Here is a 14,386-nt window from a genome sequence, read left to right on the forward strand (position 1 = left end):
CTCGCTGTGAAAAAGCACAACTCTATATTAAAGTTGTCAGCAAACATCAAAAGGAAGCTAACCAGGCCCTCGAGTTCTCCACCTCGCCATGATAACAGGCTACATCGCTGCCTTTTCCATTTTGCCTCCTCTGTATCCTCTGATTTTCTGTCTGGAAGACAAACACCAATTGGTCATTATAGTTTTTATTTTAAAAGTGGGATCAAAGCAATGTGTTATGAATACCAGATGTGACGATCCCCCCGCTGTCATCGTCTGAACTTATGCGGCTCCAGAAACCACCAACATTCTCATTGCCCCTGCTCGACACGCCACAGTCCTTATTTATGACGGTAAATAAGCAAAATAGTTGTTGAAAAGGCGGCACGGAGCGCAGAAAAAGGAGCACTAATAAGCTACAGTTTGCATGTGTTGCAAGGATGATTATCCAAATACCTTACGACACAGCTGGAAACATTGTGAGCGGCTGACATCACTACTGATCACAGAACGGGCTTAAGTTGAGGTTTGGCTCCGCAGCAATTCCTCAGAGGATATACAGCCATCATGGAAACTAGAAATTTAATCCACAAGTGAAAAAATTGGTTTAAGAACCTTCTAGTTTAGAGCTGTCTGTGTTATGGCTCCCTGAGGGATATCTCTATTTTTTTCTCTCCTACAAACAAACTCATTGACATGAAATTGAAACAGAGTTGACATCATCAGTGATCTCATCTCTCACTGCTTGATTTGACCTTGCACTTTTCCACTTAGTGCTTTTTTTGGGGGGGGTGAGGGAGGTGGGGATTGGGGGGGCGTTGTTTCCTCAGGAATGATACATGGATCAAAGTGGCCTCTGCAAAGCCACACATGAAAGGAAAAACATACCCTTTTTGGGAAGGATCCCCGTTCAGTCAATGAGGGTGTTTTTTAGATATAGGCACAGTATGAGTATTACAGTGAGATCTGAATGGGGGAGGGTCTATTTGGAGGTCTCCTTTTTTCTTATTGGGGTTTTATAGATTGTGGGTGCACATTTTCTCTCTCTTTTTTTTTTAACCCTTCTCCACCCTTGTTTTCCCATACGGCTTTGCCCAGAGCTTATGGTCTGAAGGTTTAGAAGTCTGAGAATAGACTACTTTAATCTCTCCAGCTCGCTCTCACTCTCATCATCGCACACAGGCAGGCGACACCGCACATCTGCTCTCTGCAGCCCGCATTCAAAGAGCAGTCCTCACCTCAAGCCTTCAGCTTTTTAATTAACTTTTTTTTTTCTCGTCACATTTGGCAACGAAGTGCTCCAACTCAGTGATATATAACACATCCATGTCTGCATGCACACATTTTCTATTTAGCTGATTCATAGCTGTCAGCTTGGTTTTTTTTGTATTTGGCAAAGTCGCTCCATGCAAACTCTGCTTTTAAATTCCAGGGAAAGAATGATCTTTTATCTTCCTCTGCTTAATCTCTAAAGACTGTTTGACAAAAGCATAATGAGCTGAAGTGATGAATGTTCTTTATCCTTTTTTGGATCCGTTTTGGTCACTCGCCAGCCGGCTGCATGTAAATTAAGTTATTCGCTGCCTACTACGCTCATTATTTCTCATCACTAATGTTGATATACATGTACATAATGCTAATAGGTTAGCGTAGGATCAGCTGACATCTCAACGGACGTTTGATTTATAAGTTCATGTACAGTTTGTTCTCGAGTCCCCCTACTGAATAGTTGGTGCCTTAGATGGGCTGAGCAATGCACAGAAACTTTAAAATATGACAATTACTGAAAGGATTAAAGTAAAGGCTATTATTATCAACAGAGAGGAGGACTGACTGGTCCTTTTATAAAATGTCTTCCATCTTGATATTTAAGATTTGCTGTTATCAAAAACGTCAAATTAGACAAAAGATTGATTGTCATGCCTTATAGATTTTGAATGGACACATGTAACAATTTAGTTACTGAGAAAATCGTTAAGTTTCACTGGGAATTTAGGCAAGCCAGATTCATAGAAAATATTATTGTCCTGTATATATGCTGGCTGTTTTTTTTATTATTATTGAAAAAAAAATCTTATTTTTTGTATGAGGTCTGTAACTTTCACAGAGTATTAGTTTAACTTACGAGCGTTTCAGGAGCTCTTGTCTCATGATACATAGAGAGCGATCCTGTTTTCACTGCATTTTATATTTGTTCTGGAGAGTTTCTGACCAATGATTTTATATGCTGTTGTTTGAATGATTGATGTCTCACAGGAATCAAAGATGAAAGTGCAGTAGATTGTAGTTTGTTCCTTTGTTTGCAATAAAAGACCACCATTATTGCATTTGCACGTGTCCTGAGATTCTGCTTTCAGAGATGTTATCTTTCTTTTTCTTCACTCTGTATCCACAATGACAAGATAATGGCACAATTCCCCATTCATTTCCAAAGATTCTCCTCAGTCAGTCGCTCTAAAGGCATCACCATTAGGCGACGTGACTGAGCCACAAACTGGAAACAGCAAACATAAAACAAGTGTTTAAACTTTAACACACTAAAATGTTGTCTAATGGTAGCTCAAGAAGAAAATAAAAGCAAACTGATAGTGACATCTGGTCATATTAGAGGTAAGGAAGTAAGACTATTTGTAAAATACAGTATGTTGAATATAAGATAGATTTAAGTTATTTCTGCTTTCCAAAGTTAACTTGAATATGTGTAAATATGAGGATGATAGATAGATATGGAGGATAATTATAGAAACAATTTAAAAGTTGATACAATACTTTGTCCATATGTATAGTTGTCTGTTAAAAAAGCGTATTTTATTGATTATTGCATTCATATATTGGACTTGTGATGGGCAGTTTAATAAAAAAAGGATCAATTATGCAGCAGAGCCAGAGATAATGCATTTTGTATGCCACACATGTGTTCCTTGTCAAAACTTGACGCCTACATTACCCACAATCCAACTCAACTTGATTCACACAGCTGTACAGATTCAGATGTGTTGTGTGTTAGTGACCACTAATGTAGTCTTGAGCCGAACCAGCCTTCAGCAGAGATGAGGAGAGAGCTACAAAGATCTGCTAACCTCACTTTTACTCCACACCCACAGATGTTTTACATTTTCAAACTTTGTAATCTTTAGCCTCAACTGACTTAAAGGACATCACTTTTTTTTCATCATCCCAGCAGTGGACTCTGCCACAGGAGACCGCTGCTCCTTTCCTGCTTCCACCCACGAGTGTCACATTTACAACCACAACTTGGGACAGTTTCTTTTAAAAAGCGTTACTACGAGTGTCCCCTAACCTTAACCCTGTAGTTATTGTAGCCATGACGACACAGATCGCCTAACCAACACCACAAGTTTCTTTGACCTTAAAATGATCATTTTGACCCAAACATTCAACTTTCTCTAGACCTCACCAAGTCGTTTTTTTTTTTTTCCCTAAACCTAAGCAGACTTTAACCATAGTGTTCACATCAGCCAGATTTGAAAACACTCTGGAGTGCACATGGTCAAACAACACATTTGGTTGTTTCATATGACATAATAGACAGAGTAACAGATCTATTTTGTTTTTAAATCTGGGGCTTTACTGGAATAATGTTGGATCATTCACAGTTCCAAAAACTCCTTATTGATCTTATACTGGCCCTATATGCAGCCCCTCTGTTCAGCCTCTGTTTGAAACAGGCCATTTCAGCTCCTGTTTCTTTAAGGTCCCCTTCCAATGAACCCTCTCTGTTCTGATTGGTCAGCTCTTGGAAAACGTCAGCCAGCTTCGAAGGCTACGTCAACAAACTATGCAGCTGTTTGTGGGCACACTTGATGATCTGATGCCAGCTCGTTGGCAAGGGGAGAAAAAAAGTAGCAAACAAAGTGTTCATAGCAGCATGAAGCCTTTTGATTTGCACAGAGCATTTCTACATACCTCAGCCTCAAGTTTGAGAACTTTTACTGTGTGAGTTCCCCTTTAAGATCGTCAGAGCCCTTGTTTCTTGATTTAACTTAGTGTTTATTTTTAGGCTGTAGTTTGTAGTGATGAGAAAATATCTTCTGAAGTGTCTTCCAGTCAGTGTTGTTGAGGGTCAACTCGTTTTGCTTTTTTTTTCAGCATTATTTTTGTGACCTTTTTCAGCCTCATTTTACAATATTTTCAGAAATATGTGATTTCACAGCTATTATAATGTCAAGATTGCAAGTCAAAAGCTGAAACAGCAAATCAAATAACCCATCAGTTACATAAATTATTAACTCAAGGTCTTCTTACTAGATGTCTTCCTTGCTTCTAGTTATAGCCACCATTAATATATTGAGTCATTATGAGATGACAGCTTAACCATCTCAATGACAATTAAGCAAGCTCCACCTACTGATGAAGGTCATGAGAAAAATCTAGTTACTTGCCCTTTAGTTAAGAGTTGTTGTCAGACCAATATTTCGAAGGTAACTCGCAGAATGGATTGATGGATGAATATGTCTAAGGTTAAAAAGGAAGCTGAAATCCATCCGTTAATTAAATGAAAATGAATCAACAAGTATTTTAATTATTGAAAATCAAGTGATTATTCATTTGGCCTATTAAAAAAATATTCACTGGTTCTGTCTTTTCAGATGTGAGGGTTTACTACTTTTTTCTGTATTATATAACAGTGAATGGAGTCAGGTCTGGACTATTTATTGGACTAAATAAATAAACTAGACATCACTTCATGGCATTTTAGTGACTTTCAATTTGTTATTAGTAAGAATAAGTTAATCAGACAAATAACAAGAAAGGGTTAGCTGATGAGTCCTCAAGATGATACATAATAGACTCAAAGAGAAAGCCTTTTGTCCTCCACAGAAAAAGTGAAGACGTGTCTCTCTTTTAGGGCCAGTGGGCCATCAGTCTCTGTCAACCTTCAACCACTTTGACTGTCCACACCTGTGATAGTCACCCATTCACGCAACTTACCATCGTGCCTAACTCAGCACCCTCTTCATCACCAGTTCACAGAAAAGCGAGTGAGTTTTTTGTCACACCTGTGCCGACTGGAGGGTTGCTGACCACCCACAGCACCCTTGTGTCACCCTGCAGCCCCCAGAGAGCAAGATGTGGCTGGTTAAATATTGTGGGTTTGTCATGCTGAAATTATGCCCTGAAAACATTTCCTAAGGAATTTACAATGGCATCTCTAATCCAGGCCCTCCCACTCTAAGTGCCTGTGTTTAATCCCCGGTGTTAACCTGGCTTTGGAGGTGCCATGAACACTATCAATATGTGTTGTTTAGAAAAGTGACAATCATTCCCCTCGAGTCCAGATTAAGAGCAGGAGGAGAAACCAGATACCTAATCCTCTGTGGCATGTTGGCCCGTTGGCCAGTAAACTCCCTTCTTGGACTTCACTTTCATCACTTCAGCGTCCACGTCACCCTGGCCCAAAAGCACTCACTCTATTATCACGGCATTGCCTGACTGGGATAACCCCGGCCTAATCCATCACTGCTACCATCTGCATGTTTGTGCAGGCAGTATGGGTAAATAAGGCTGTGTTGGTGGGCTTAGGTTACCTCTTCTTTTTCCTTTTTAAGTTTTTGGCAGATGGCTGCGAGGGGCATTTTTTCACACTTAATGAATCCGTCAGCAAAATGCGTTTTGTTACCCTGTAAAACAGCAGCGGGTCCTTTCAACATTCTTTAAAGCCCCCACCCAAAGAAGTTAATGTGGAGATGGACTTCAACATCAAAATTTAACCTTTAGAAACTATTCTTGTAAAAATTCCTGTTTTCTTCTGCGAATCAGCAGTTTGCCGTTTTTTGGTTGTTGTTATTTTTTTCTTTTCATGATTTTATTCATTTAGCCTGAAGAAGAGAGTGGTGGCCACTTCTATTTTGTGCTCCCACTGCCTCCTCTCCAAAAACACTGATTGTTAGCTAATGAACACGACCACAGCAGCAGGGAGCTCACATCAAAGGCCACAGCTGACTGAGCTGAACAGACAAATTGTTTGAGCTCATGGGTTTGGAAATAATGAAATGCTGCAGAGGGTGGGAGAGTACGGAGCAGTTACAACAAAAATGTTGTCACATGGCCCGCGGTCTCGCTGCCCCTCTTCTCGGTGTGAAGTGTGTGAGGCTTCAGGGCCGCAGCCACCTGTGGCTCAGACACCATGAAAAAGAAATCACTCTGAGTCAGAGGCAGTGGCTGTTGTTGTTTCTCTTTGAGGGGGAAGCTGGTTTTACATTATCACCAAGTCTCAGGGCGAACTCCAGTTATTCTATTAGGAATACCATAGGAATGATAACATTGCTTATTTAGTTCACCACTTTGGTGCAGACTAAAATATCTGAACTATTAAATGGATTTCCATGTCATTCCATCTACAAATATTCATGTGCCTCTTATTTTAATAACTGGTGATGCACGACTTTTTACTCTGTTGCCAATTTTTATGTTCAGATACCTATAAAACACAACACTCCCATCTGTGTGTGCATTGTGTTTATTGCTATGTTTGCACCCTAACAAAAGAGCCCGTGTGCCAAAGTACAGTCTCCCAGAGCTGTGGCTGTAGACTCTTGAAGGCAACATATCATGAACATTTCCAGGTCTATATTAGTATTCTGGGACTTTTTTGGGAATAGTTTTTCATGATTTACAGTTAAAAAAAAAAAAACTCCTAATTTATCTTGTAATGGATTTTGTGCAGCCCCTTCAATTCAGGCTCTGTCTGAAACAGGCTGATTTAGCTCCTGTCTCTTTTAAGCACGCTTTCTGATGAGCCCACTCTGTTCTGTTATGTTCCTGATCTCACCACAGGCTACGTAAATAAAAGATAAAAGTAAGATTTCACTTATTTTTCTTGGTCTTCGCTCGAAATGGAAACTTCTTAAATACATCTGTACATGTTTGAGACTTTCTAAAATATCCAACGGACAGTCGTTTGTGGGAAAAGGTGGACAATCTTGTGTCATCACGAGGAGGAAGGAGAGGTAACTTTGAAATGGAAGTGTTCAGAGCAGGTTGAAATCCTGGCTGTTGACTTTCAGGGGCATTTAACAAATATTTTGGACTTTTAACCATGTTTAACATAGGCATCCAACTTTACAACAGTATGAATGTAACAGAAAATCGCAAAAAAGCACGTTTGTCAGCTTTAATTTGTTTGGAGAGGAGTGATTTTAGACAATGACCAAGTCTTAGGCCACACATGGCTTTTCATGGTTTGTTTTGTGTTTTTAAAATCTCTTCTGTTCCTTTTTTTCAAAGCAAATGAGCAAAGTAAAGCAGTAAATCAAATAACATTTAACATAGCCATACATACCTACAAAGTCCAAACAATACAAAAAAAAAGTAAATAACAGACAAAAGAAAATATCTTCCATTCTTTGTTCATGTTTTTGTAAGAAACCATGCAGAATAACACTGGAAAAAGTCTGTGGCCTCTGGTCAGACTGTTTGTAAGCTACTGTTTCACTCTGCCTTTTGTGATTTACAGGCCACAAATGCAGGGTTTTCATACTGATGTACAATGCAGTATATCACCACCATGACAGTAATATAAGCAGACTTAATTATCCGCTTTGTGCTGCTGTGTTGATCTCAGGAAGGCCTTCCTGCAGTCTTTTTTCTGTCACAGGCAAGAGGTATATTCTCTGATAAAAAAGCTGAATGCTTTTTTTAATCTGAATAATCGCACAAACCATCCTACATATACATCAACTCTCAGCAGTAAATTTGACTTGTTTGCAGTATAGATGGGCGTATTTCCGACAAAGACGAGAGGTTGAGCTCCAGGACAAAACCCCCTTTGTGCAGCGACTCCTCTGAGACTGCGAGCAAAGACAATGAAGGTTTTTCATTGATGAGCCACATTGTTACTCTAGATTGCACTGGGGCCCATTCACAGATCCTGTATGCTGTTCCCAGCCCGCTCTGCTGCGATTGAAAAGCTTGCTGCTGAAGGGCTGTGAGGGTGCGTTTCTCTTTGCTGACTCACAAAGTTTTCCAGAGACAGTTCAAAGAAAAGTACTGAGAGCAGCATATCTTATTGCACAATATGACATTAAACTGGGATGATAGAGTGGTTCTATCTGGAGCCTAATAAATAAGGTATAAACATACTGATTGGGCATTGAGGACGGTAAGAAAATATCCATAGGTACTCTCTTCCTCTTGGCTGAATGACCATCGCTGCCGCCCACTGATGAAACAAGCAGCTGTTGGAGTGCGAAGGTCACACAGTTACATGAGTTTTACATACAGGGCTCCAAGTTTTTCTTATGGATCAGACTCTAATTGGGCTCATGGCATACCACAGGCTCTGATCAGAATGGGTGGGCAACCATCTTACTAGGCTGTGACAGGGAGACAAGGGGACCCCCACATCCCCCGTCATTGTTCTGCAGTGCTGGAGCAGATATAATCTTCTGTGAATTTTAATCCCTACAAAACAATGCAATGTTCCCTGGGAAATGTCTGTAGGGTATATAAACAGAAACAACAACACAGAGTTGAACAGAAATGACTTAAATACAGCTAGAAATGGACTGGACCTGCATCATTATGTTAGAAAAATATATGAGGTGCCAGAGGGAGTTTACATTATACAGTTAGGACTACGCTAAGGTTGTTGAGATATTTCAGTCTGAACTGATCGACTGACCAGCATTGCAGTACAAACTACAACCACTCTGTCTAGACTCTATACTTAAGTTTGAGGTCTTTTGGTCAACAAAAAATAAATGAATTAAGTACTTGTTGCAGAATATACATAAGTTCAACCTTTTTTATTTAACATGCTATATATAACTGCTCTATGCATCAGTGTTAAATACAAAGTTTTGTGTGAATAACATTTAGCTTGATGTTAGAAAAGTTTTCTCATCAAAGAAAAGGTAAATATGCCTATATAGTAATATGATAGGAATAATATTTAAATTTCGTGCAGTATTTGTGGAGAGGGTTCTGAAATGGCGTTTCATGTTGATAAGTAACATATACAGAACAAAAGCCTAATACAGATAAATCAAATAAAAAATAACGGAAAAAATGGAAAAAATGAAATATGACAAATCTGTGCACTGGTGTAACGTGGACATCAGTATTTCATCTGAAGGTCCTGAACATATCACGATATTGCTGTTGTGGTTGGAAAAGCTTTTACTTGAATATATGATTTTCTTGTGCTTTTATCTGACCTCTGGGGCTCTGAATCATCTTATAAATACCCCTTGTTGGCCTAAAGTTGCATCACCCTCATTTCTCTTTGACTTTACATTGTTCCATGCCTTCAACAGCAATGCAATGCTAATGTTTTTTCTGGCATTGCAAAGTCGAAAAAATAAATCCCACCATCGATCACTTTCAGGGACTTCTGTCTGTCTTTCAGTCTGTCTGCATGCCTGCTGTCCTTTAAGACCTCCCTTGTTATTTTTAGTGTTATAGCTCTGTTTCCTTCACCTGCCTGTGTCTGTCTGTCAGCCCACAACTACAACAAGGCCCAAGAAGCAGCATCTAATCTGACACTCCCTGCGTCTGATCCTTTGCATGCTTCCCGTGAACAGTTGGGCTCGGGTTGTTTGGATGCAGTCTGACAGCCGGACCGGCCAGACACTCTCCGCTCTGCTGCCACCAACTGTGAACATTTGTGCACGTTCATATGTGACTGCTGCCAGAGCTCAGCAGCCAGCAGACCACCACTGGAGGCTGTTGTTGTTAGTTCCGAGTCCTTGGAGCAGATGAGTGGTCATAAACCTTCACCTCACATTACTGCAAGCCCCAGCAAGCGCAGCTTATTACTGATCGGTCTGCTAGTTTGGGTTTTATAATGTTTTATCATCACTTTAACTCTGATTTGTGTTTGCTGCTCACCTCTCAGTCTTTTATCTAACAGAGAGACCTTTTCTGACTGGGACAGATGGGCCTGTCACACTCAGCTGTTCGGCTGGATGATGTATCACCAGGGCTTGGGCTTACAGTCAGAACATGTGCTTTTTTGTTACAACAATATCAGCGTGGCCTTAACATATCTTATTTATAGCTGTGAGATATGGCAGGGGCAGACAGAGCATTCTTTTATCTAAAGCAGATAGAGGTCTGTATTATTTGAAGTACAACCCCGTTTATTTCTTAATTTACATTGACATATCATGCTATATCATTGTTTTAATATTATCATTATATTACTGAATAATGTTGCCTGTTTTTCCTTTTTCATATTTTTTCTCTTTTTTTTAAAAATAAATTTCAACACACAAACTGAACTCACTAAGTTGTCTTTTGTGCATTTTGTGTTCAATCTTGAAGTGTGTTATTATTTTGTTTTGTTTGAGGGTTTTTATGTCCCTCGGATTTATCTCTCATCGACTACATGTTTTTTTTTTTCCTTTTTCTTCTTCTTTTTTTAACTAAGCAGTAACAAAATGTGTAGCCACACTAGTGGCTCTGTGAGGTTGTAAGGCTCATTGTAAAGTAAATAAAACCTAGCTATTATGATAAATGAGGCAGTACTGAACAAATACACATTCTAGATGAAAGGTCAGAAGATCACCATAATTTGCATGAAATTGCATGATAATCCATTTTTGATTTAAATCACAAATTTCAGCCTCATGGTGGCACTAGAGGGAAAGTCAAGGGATCCCCAAACACATTAGAGATTCACACTCTGGGGTATCGTGACTGTCCATGCAACGTGTGCCATTCCATCTGACAAATGCTGAGGTATTTCTCCTTTATTTGACCTGCTGTTCGGTCAATCACATGGTGGAGCTATAGAAGAAGTCAGGGAATCATCAACGTCAGTGGAATTCATCATGTGGGGAACATGAACGTTTCTACAAAACTTCATGTCAATTCATCCGATAGTTATAAAGATACTGAATGACACTGCCAACCTGCAAGCAATGTTAAAAACAAAATTAACCAAACTAAGAAGCTCACTGGATCTGTGAGTGGACTGAAAAGCAACAATAATTCATCATCCCAGAGGATCATCCCAGGATGTCTCTTTGTCTTGGACTTTTGTCTCTTTTTACAATAGTTTCCTGATTGACCACTTGACTTTCTAATCATCTAAGCTCTCTTTTAAAGGGAGGCACTTTCGACTTAATTAAACACAACCATGATCATACACAGAAGTGAAGAAGACAAAAGCAAATACAGACAAAAGGAGAAGAGGAACTCCATTGTTCTACCGTAACACGGCCGTGTGTTGCGGGAGAGGCGAGGGTGAGGTGAAGCTGAGCTCACGTCAAATCGAATAAATTACTTTCAACAGGGAGGGTAGGGGGCCTGTGGGAGGCCCATTTAGGAGCTTTTAAAGTTGAACAGCGTGAAGTCTTAATTACTGAGACTTAACACTGGCCAGCACTGCTTCACGCTGTGACGGTCAGGAGTTGGAGGCTGCTGCCCCTGTAGAGAGGACCACGAACTGAAGGCAAAACAGAACATTTCCAGCGTTTCTGCCAGCCCGAGGGAAAATAAAGGTTGATAACATTTCATTTAATTTCTGGATTGTTAGATAAAAGCAGTGTTGGCCTCATCCTGCTCTCCATTCGGTGTCAGGATGAAGGATTTCCAACAAATTACACCTTTTTTCCACCTTTATCCTGCCTGTCAGACTGAACCTTCATGCACACTCTGGTTTATTGGCAGTAATGATCCCAGGTTGCTCCCCGCAGACCAATCACATGTTAATGCTTGCTGTTTGGATGAAGGGGTCGCTGGTGGTGGTGGGGTTTCTTGGAAGAAGGCCAGACATGGAGAGAAGGTCCGGTTCCAAGCGTAAGAAGGTGTGATGGTGTGAGCAAGAATAAGGATACACATGTTGACCTTTGACCTTTTTCTTCCTCCTGTAATGCCAGGCTTAGAAATGTGACTTTATTACTTCACCCTCACCTCACAGTTCAGTGGAAATTATGAGCAGATTCAAATGTAATTATAGTATTTTGACAACTACTGTACAACTCCTACACCCTTAAGATCACAGAAGGTGTACCAAAAGGTTCTGTATTAGCAGCTGTTCTGTTTTTCATTTTTAGAAACTTATTTAAGGAGCATTCAATCAGATAATTAATTTGTTTGCAGATGATATAGTTACCTATACAGTTATAATGTACACAATCTAAATCAAACTGTCCCTGACCCCTAAACTGCCTTTCACACACCTCAATTATCATCACCCATTAAAATTAACATAAAATGCAAGAAACCATACCTATACATACAAAACCTTGCAAAAACTAACATTTAATACAGTTAAAAAATCTCTCCTGGTGTAAATATTTTAGAACATCATGACATGAGCTTTCCTACATTAATAACCACACAAAAAGTTTTTATTTTTATTTCAGTAATTATCTTGCAGTAGTGATAAAATGATCAATTATAATAATTATATTATTGTACAGACTTCCTCCCCTGTGTCGTCAAACAGCCATACCAAAATAACCCCATACCCAAATTATTAGTCAATTTGACAGCCAGATTATATCATTTTTCCTTACTGTACATACCTAAACTCCTCATTTACAGTATGTTGGGTTGTGTTTAGCGGGTTTGTGTTCAATTAAAACTATACAGACTGAATAACCTCAGTCCTTGTTTTTATGTTTTAGATTATGATCACACAATATTTGTCAATGCATTGGACTCCCTGCAGTGACTTGATCCTATCATTAACCTCAGTGTTTTATTTTAGATTTGGATCGTGACCTCCACACTTTAATTCTTGAGTGGATACATTTTAAATTACCAAAATGATTGTGTGTATCTTGATAAACTTCCTGACTACCTCTGTGAAATGTTTCTTACTGTTTCAAACAACTATTATACCAAATCCTCTAAAAATCTACAATACCTCCAATTTTGAACTTGGCAAACTGCATTCACATACTTTGCAATCTGGACTTGGAATAACTTGCGAGATAAACCTTATTTGGAAATGCTGCTTTCAAATCAGCAGGGCTGGAATTTAACTAACAACACTACTTGTACTCTACTCTTTCATGCTGCTTTCACAGTACATTTATCTGACAGCTGTAAGCTCTGTATGTAAGATTTAACACCTAAAACAATCAATCTTTATTTTTGTAACACCTATCATACAAGTTGAAAGCAATTCAAGTGCTTTTCAAGTGATTGACAAACATACAGGGTGGTAAATATGTATTTGGAGACCAAAATACAAGTAATTCTGAAAATTAAAACAAGGTGACTTGTAAAAATTAACTACGATAAATAATAAAAGATTTAATAAAATCTGCTTTAAAAGAATTAACTGATTGAGGCACCAATAAAAGATAAGTAAATGGGATAACTGTAAAATAACACAATAACAAGCACAAGTTAAAATATAAATAAATACAATAAAAATGAAGGAGCAATAAAAGCATTAAGAACTATGAAACTATAAAATTATAAGAGCCAGGCTAAACAGATAGATTTTAGTCTACGTTTAAAAATATCAGTATTTTCACTTCCTCTCAGACTTTCTGGAAGCTTTTTGTTCTCAAGCTTTTTGTTCTGCCATTTATAATATGATGCATTGTTACAGAGGAAGTTTGCCAGTAGTGCATAAAAATAGTTATTAACTTAATCTCAAACCATCTGCAATGTTAAAATGCTATTTACACATTGATGCATCAATAATAAACATTAAAAAATATTATACATATATATTTAATAATATTTCACATGGGCCTTTCTGCATTGAATACTTTCATTCTTTCACTGACATTTCACTAATAATAAGTTTATTTAGTATAGCACCTTTCACAGGAATAAAATCCACAAAATTCTTCACAAGAAAAAAAAGTTAAAAATAACAATCACTACACACCTTAAAGCGATGGTTCGGCGTAATTTCGACCTAGCGTCATGTGCACCATGAGGTCTATCTAATCACCGCCTCAGCCCTTTTTTTTCATTTGGTCGCAAAATAGTGGAGTTAGAGCCATCAGCCGAATGGCTTAGTACAGGCGCTAACGGAACCACCAGTGTATCTCGTCGAAATCTCGTGCGACCACTGAAATACTGTGTGGTGGCGCGAGATTTCGACAATGTTTACAGCTTTAGCAGTAGCAGCAGAGTAAAAGCCATCAGGTAAGTGTTTATTTTAATAAACTCCTGGTGTACTTACAAACTTTCCAATGCATCGATTTATGAGTAAAGACCCTATTTGTACTACTGTAGAAGTTTGATAACAATCCAGGCATTATTAGTGGGGTAATTTACGAGATACACTGGTGGTTCTGTTAGCGCCTGTACTAAGCCATTCGGCTGATGGCTCTAACTCCACTATTTTGCCAAATGAAAGAAGAGGGCTGAGGCAGTGATTAGATAGACCTCATGGTACATATGACGCTAGTTCGAAATTACACCGAACCATCGCTTTAAGTTGAGACAAATGCCAATTTGAAAAGAT

This window comes from Scomber scombrus, chromosome 5 (genome assembly GCF_963691925.1).
Source record: "Scomber scombrus chromosome 5, fScoSco1.1, whole genome shotgun sequence".
Lineage (NCBI taxonomy): Eukaryota > Metazoa > Chordata > Actinopteri > Scombriformes > Scombridae > Scomber > Scomber scombrus.